Source organism: Cherax quadricarinatus, chromosome 65 (assembly GCF_038502225.1).
Source record: "Cherax quadricarinatus isolate ZL_2023a chromosome 65, ASM3850222v1, whole genome shotgun sequence".
NCBI lineage: Eukaryota > Metazoa > Arthropoda > Malacostraca > Decapoda > Parastacidae > Cherax > Cherax quadricarinatus.
The window spans coordinates 17,168,726-17,175,661 of NC_091356.1; positions in this window are offsets into that span (position 1 = coordinate 17,168,726).

Here is a 6,936-nt window from a genome sequence, read left to right on the forward strand (position 1 = left end):
TCAATGTTGTTTAGTGCAGTGAGTATGTTATGGTAACACAGGCATCAATGATGTTTAGTGCAGTATGTTATGGTAACACAAGCATCAATGATGTTTAGTGCAGTGAGTATGTTATGGTAACACAGGCATCAATGATGTTTAGTGCAGTATGTTATGGTAACACAAGCATCAATGATGTTTACTGCAGTGAGTATGTTATGGTAACACAAGCATCAATGATGTTTAGTGCAGTATGTTATGGTAACACAGGCATCAATGATGTTTAGTGCTGTGAGTATGTTATGGTAACACAGGCATCAATGATGTTTAGTGCAGTATGTTATGGTAACACAGGCATCAATGATGTTTATTGCAGTATGTTATGGTAACACAGGCATCAATGATGTTTAGTGCAGTATGTTATGGTAACACAGGCATCAATGATGTTTAGTGCAGTATGTTATGGTAACACAGGCATCAATGATGTTTAGTGCAGTGAGTATGTTATGGTAACACAAGCATCAATGATGTTTAGTGCAGTATGTTATGGTAACACAGGCATCAATGATGTTTAGTGCAGAGAGTATTTTATGATAACACAGGCATCAATGATGTTTAGTGCAGTATGTTATGGTAACACAGGCATCAATGATGTTTAGTGCAGTATGTTATGGTAACACAGGCATCAATGATGTTTAGTGCAGTATGTTATGGTAACCACAAGCATCAATGATGTTTAGTGCAGTATGTTATGGTAACACAGGCATCAATGATGTTTAGTGCAGTATGTTATGGTAACACAGGCATCAATGATGTTTAGTGCAGTATGTTATGGTAACACAGGCATCAATGATGTTTAGTGCAGTATATTATGGTAGCACAGGCATCAATGATGTTTAGTGCAGTGAGTATGTTATGGTAACACAAGCATCAATGATGTTTAGTGCAGTGAGTATGTTATGGTAACACAAGCATCAATGATGTTTAGTGCAGTATGTTATGGTAACACAGGCATCAATGATGTTTAGTGCAGTGAGTATGTTATGGTAACACAGGCATCAATGATGTTTAATGCAGTTTGTTATGGTAACACAGGCATCAATGATGTTTAGTGCAGTGAGTATGTTATAGTAACACAGGCATCAATGATGTTTAGTGCAGTTTGTTATGGTAACACAAGCATCAATGATGTTTAGTGCAGTATGTTATGGTAACACAGGCATCAATGATGTTTAGTGCAGTGAGTATGTTATGGTAAGACAGGCATCAATGATGTTTAGTGCAGTATGTTATGGTAACACAGGCATCAATGATGTTTAGTGCAGTGAGTATGTTATAGTAACACAGGCATCAATGATGTTTAGTGCAGTATGTTATGGTAACACAAGCATCAATGATGTTTAGTGCAGTATGTTATGGTAACACAAGCATCAGTGATGTTTAGTCCAGTGAGTATGTTATGGTAACACAAGCATCAATGATGTTTAGTCCAGTGAGTATGTTATGGTAACACAAGCATCAATGATGTTTAGTGCAGTGAGTATGTTATGGTAACACAGGCATCAATGATGTTTAGTGCAGTATGTTATGGTAACACAGGCATAAATGATGTTTAGTGCAGTGAGTATGTTATAGTAACACAGGCATCAATGATGTTTAGTGCAGTATGTTATGGTAACACAAGCATCAGTGATGTTTAGTGCAGTATGTTATGGTAACACAAGCATCAGTGATGTTTAGTGCAGTATGTTATGGTAACACAAGCATCAATGGTGTTTAGTGCAGTATGTTATGGTAACACAAGCATCAGTGATGTTTAGTGCAGTATGTTATGGTAACACAAGCATCAATGATGTTTAGTGCAGTATGTTATGGTAACACAAGCATCAATGATGTTTAGTGCAGTATGTTATGGTAACACAAGCATCAATGGTGTTTAGTGCAGTATGTTATGGTAACACAAGCATCAGTGATGTTTAGTGCAGTATGTTATGGTAACACAAGCATCAGTGATGTTTAGTGCAGTATGTTATGGTAACACAAGCATCAGTGATGTTTAGTGCAGGTTTCATCTCTGTGGTTGGTATTCTAAAAGCTTTAGTTAATTATTACGAATGAAATTGTAAAAATAAAATAACGTAACATAATACAACTTTCATCTCATTGTGCACTTTGGTTAATGGATTTAAACAAAAATATTTAAAGTGAGGTGACTAAGGCAGCGTGGACCAGCGTGCGGCTGTTACATGAGTCATGAGATACATAAAACTGATCACAGTCAGCTTGAACTGGCGCCATACTGCCGCAGTTATACACCTATACAGTGAGCCAACTGTGTCAACTAAAGTGATATGCGAATGTTTCACGCTTCTCGATGCCATTGCAACCTGTGTAACAAATATTTGCAACCAGTGTACCATTAATGTTTTACACCCGTTAGTGTAAAAAATAAATAATCAGTTTATTTCACGTTATTGGGAAAATATATTTAGCATTACAATGTAACTTCTGTTCAAAAATGTAATCGTCTGTAACGTAATGGAAAAAATGCATGTCAAAAAATACGTAATATTCCCGTATCTCTCATTGGATAGCAAGAAAAAAATACACTGCACAAGTTTTATGTTGTGTAATGTGTGGTAGTGAAGAGAGTGTCATGAGCAATCCATTCCTTCCACGTAAAGTATTTGTCTAAACTTTTCCCCAAAGTTACCTAAGAATTTGCTTTAATCCCTCAGGTACTAATCAGATCTAAGTCTTCTCACTCGTATATTTGTCTAATTTATTTTTAAAAATACCCATAATTTTTGCTTTTAATACCTTACACAGGAAATTATTCTACGCACTGACGATTCTATTTGAAAACAAGTACTTTCCTACATTCTTTCTAATTCCATTTTTTTATTACCAAACCGGCTGTTTCCCACCAAGGCAGGGTGGCCCGAAAAAGAAAAACTTTCATCATTCACTCCATCATTGCTTTGCCAGAGGCGCGCTTTCACTAGTTATAAAATGGCATCATTAACACCCATCCATCAGAGTGCAGACACTGTACTTCTCATCTCCAGGACTCAAGTCCGGCCTGTCGGTTTCCCTGAATCCCTTCGTAAATATTACCTTGCTCACACTCCAACAGCACGCCAAGTGTTCTAAAAGCCATTTGTCTCCATTCGCTCCTACCTAACATGCTCACACATGCTTGCTGGAAGTCTAAGGCCCTCGTACACAAAACCTCCTTTCCCCCTCTTTCCAACCTTTCCTAGGCCCCACCGGTCTTCCCTTCACTACAGATTTATACGCTCTCCATGTGATTCTGTTTAGTTCCATCCTCTCTGCATGTTAACAGCCCCTCTACAGCCCTCTGGATAATAGTTTTAGTAACTCCGCACATCCTCCTAATTTACAAACTACGGATTCTTTACATTATAATCGCACCACACATTGTCATCATACATGACATCTCCACTGCCTCCAGCCTTCTCTTTGATGCAACATTGACCACCCATGCCTCACACCCATATTAGAGCATTGGTATAACTACACTCTCATTCATTCCCCTCTTTGCTTCCAGGAATAAAGGTCTTTGTCTCTACAGACTCCTCAGTGCACCACTCACCTTTTTCCCCTCGCCAATACTATGATTCACCTCATCTTTCATAAATCCATCTGCTGACACGTCCACTCCCAAATATATGAATACATTCACCTCCTCCACATTATCTCCCTCCAATCTGATATCCAGTCTTTCATTACCTAATTTTTTCTGACAATTGAAGCAAAATAAATCCCCGAGCCCTGATTAATTTTTTTCAAGGGTTCTTAAGGAGTGCTAAATGGAACTTTGTGAACCATTAACTAACATTTTTATTACATATCTCTTCAAACAAGTGTACTGTTTGATATGTGAAAGATGGCTAATGTAATTCCCATTTTTAAATCAGGGGACAAGTCATTACCGTCAAATTACCTCCCAGTAAATCTCACCTCAATTGTAGGCAAATTGGAAGAGTCAGTTATAACTGATATTATAAGAAGCCATCTTGATAAGCATAATTTGATTAATGATACTCAGCATGGATTCACAAGGGGCTGTTCCTGCCTAGCTAATTTACTAACTTTCCTCAGTAAAGCTTTTGAAGCTGTTGATAACGATGAAGAGTTTGATATTGTTTATTTGGATTTTACTAAAGCTTTTGACAGAGTACCGCACCAGAGACTATTAAAGAAAGTGGCAGCCCATGTCACTGGGGGACTGAAGAAGTCACTCGTGGGAAACATGTCCTTTAATAAATGTCCTGAAGTGTATATGTCTTTTTCCACACAGCAGATATCTTTATTCCGAAGCTTTTCGGCTACACACTAGGCTTCTTAAGTCGAGTATGGAAGAGTCATCAGAAGCAGTGGAGATGTGAAGACAATGAAATCAGTTCACCAGCCTTGAGGACTGTCAGACACTGCAACACAATGGTATCTACACTCGTTTACTTTTATGTTCTCCTTTTACAGTCTTTTATCTCAATGTACGCCTTTTGTAATCTTTTATCTTATTGTACTTCTACAATCTTTTATCTTTTACATTAATGTTCTTGTTTTACAGTTTTAGTTCTGAACTTTACAGTGCTAGGTATTTATTCTTAACTTCATATATGTGCAACAATGCAACAAACCTTCAATAAAAAAACATAAACCAACCCGGACTTTTTCATCTATAATTCCTTTATTTTATTCTACTTTTTTCTTAAAAGAACAATTACAAACATACAATAATAAATTTCTTCTCTTTTTCCTTTAATTTTTTAAACATTCAGATAATTTCTCTGACAGTTCATGAATATGAAAATTTATTCAGCAATTAACCGTCCCCCCTGAATCCTGTCTCAAGTGGTCAGTAGATCTAAGATCCAAAGTTATTATTAGGGCGATGGTTTTCCAATATGTTTTTAAATTTCGTGCTAAGGAAGAATTATGAAAGCTATCATCTTGGTGATTACCTGCATTATACTCGCAGCCCCCGGGACAACAGCGAGCTTCAGAAAACATAGCTGACAGCTGAGAGAAAGTGCAAGAGAAAAGAGGATGGGTTGCAGGGAGAGGATATAGAGTAGTGGGGGATAAGAGGAGGGGACCAATGAGAGAGGGATGTAAGGAAGGAAAGATATGAAAGAAGAAAGGGAAAGCGAATGAGAAGGATGAGGACATAAAGGAGAAGGAAGATGACAAAGTTGAAGACGAAGAGAGGGTACTAGGTGAAGAAGATAGAGTAATATCAGAAGATATATGGGAAAAGCAGTTAGGTAGCAGGGATGGGAGAAACTGGAAGGTAGAACTGAGATATAGTGGAGCGACTATAGCTCGTGAGACTGGTTATGTCCATGATGATGATGACGACAGGGAGGAAGGGGAGGAGGAGGAGTAAAAGAAGGAGTAAAATGATGAAGAAGAAGAGGGGGAGGAGGAGGAGGAGGAGGAGGAACAAGGAGATTTAGGGATGAAGGATAATTGGGGCTAATTTACATAATAGACGAGGTAACAGGTATGAGCACAAGAGGGCTAAGTGTTACCCTCCTTCCTTCTGGCCAACTTACCTCAACCATTCTCTGTTGCACTATTTTCATTTGGTATTAGGGTGTTAATCATTCTCTCCTATCATTCATTCCTATATTAAAAGGAAACCTCAAGACCATCTTTCATCCTTCCAAACCCCTGAAACACAATGTTCGCCTTTTTTGATAATATATCTACAACTGATAGGACTGTTCAGGACACGATGTGATACTCCATGTCCCAGTGAAATAGATATTATTACAGACCTCATGAACATTTCAAAACTTCATACGATTCAGTTTACATCATGACCCCCACCACCTTCAAAAACAACAAGCATTACCTTCAAGACTAGACCCGCTAACTTGACTTCCCAAACACAATCTGAGGCAACTTCATCTCCCTCAAAATTTCATGGTTATTTAGTGCAAGGAAAAGGGTATCTAAGTTATTTTTTACTACTATTGGAGTTAAAAAATACTATGGACTGATTACATCGTCTTCGAGTCTCTTCTGCTTCTATCAACTTTTCTGTACTCGACTGAAGAAGTGTACTGTGTAGGCGAAACGTTTCGAAATAAAGATACCTAACTGTTGCATGTGTGTCTTACCTAACAAACTGTCGGTATTTTATACCATTTTAATATTCAGTCATCAGTAATGTTGTTGGTTAGTGGGAGTATCAATAATATTGTTGATTATTGGGGATATTACCTGGAGTTTACCTGGAGAAAGTTCCGGGGGTCAACGCCCCCGCGGCCCGGTCTGTGACCAGGCCTCCTGGTGGATCAGAGCCTGATCAACCAGGCTGTTGCTGCTGGCTGCACGCAAACCAACATACGAGCCACAGCCCGGCAGGTCAGGAACCGACTTTAGGTGCTTGTTCAGTGCCAGCTTGAAGACTGCCAGGGGTCTGTTGGTAATCCCCCTTATGTATGCTGGGAGGCAGTTGAACAGTCTCGGGCCCCTGACACTTATTGTATGGTCTCTTAACGTGCTAGTGACACCCCTGTTTTTCATTGGGGGGATGTTGCATCGTCTGCCGAGTCTTTTGCTTTCGTAGTGAGTGATTTTCGGGTGCAAGTTCGGTACTAGTCCCTCTAGGATTTTCCAGGTGTATATAATCATGTATCTCTCCCGCCTGCATTCCAGGGAATACAGGTTCAGGAATCTCAAGCGCTCCCAGTAATTGAGGTGTTTTATCTCCGTTATGCACGCCGTGAAGGTTCTCTGTACATTTTCTAGGTCGGCAATTTCACCTGCCTTGAAAGGTGCTGTTAGTGTGCAGCAATATTCCAGCCTAGATAGAACAAGTGACCTGAAGAGTGTCATCATGGGCTTGGCATCCCTAGTTTTGAAGGTTCTCATTATCCATCCTGTCATTTTTCTAGCAGATGCGATTGATACAATGTT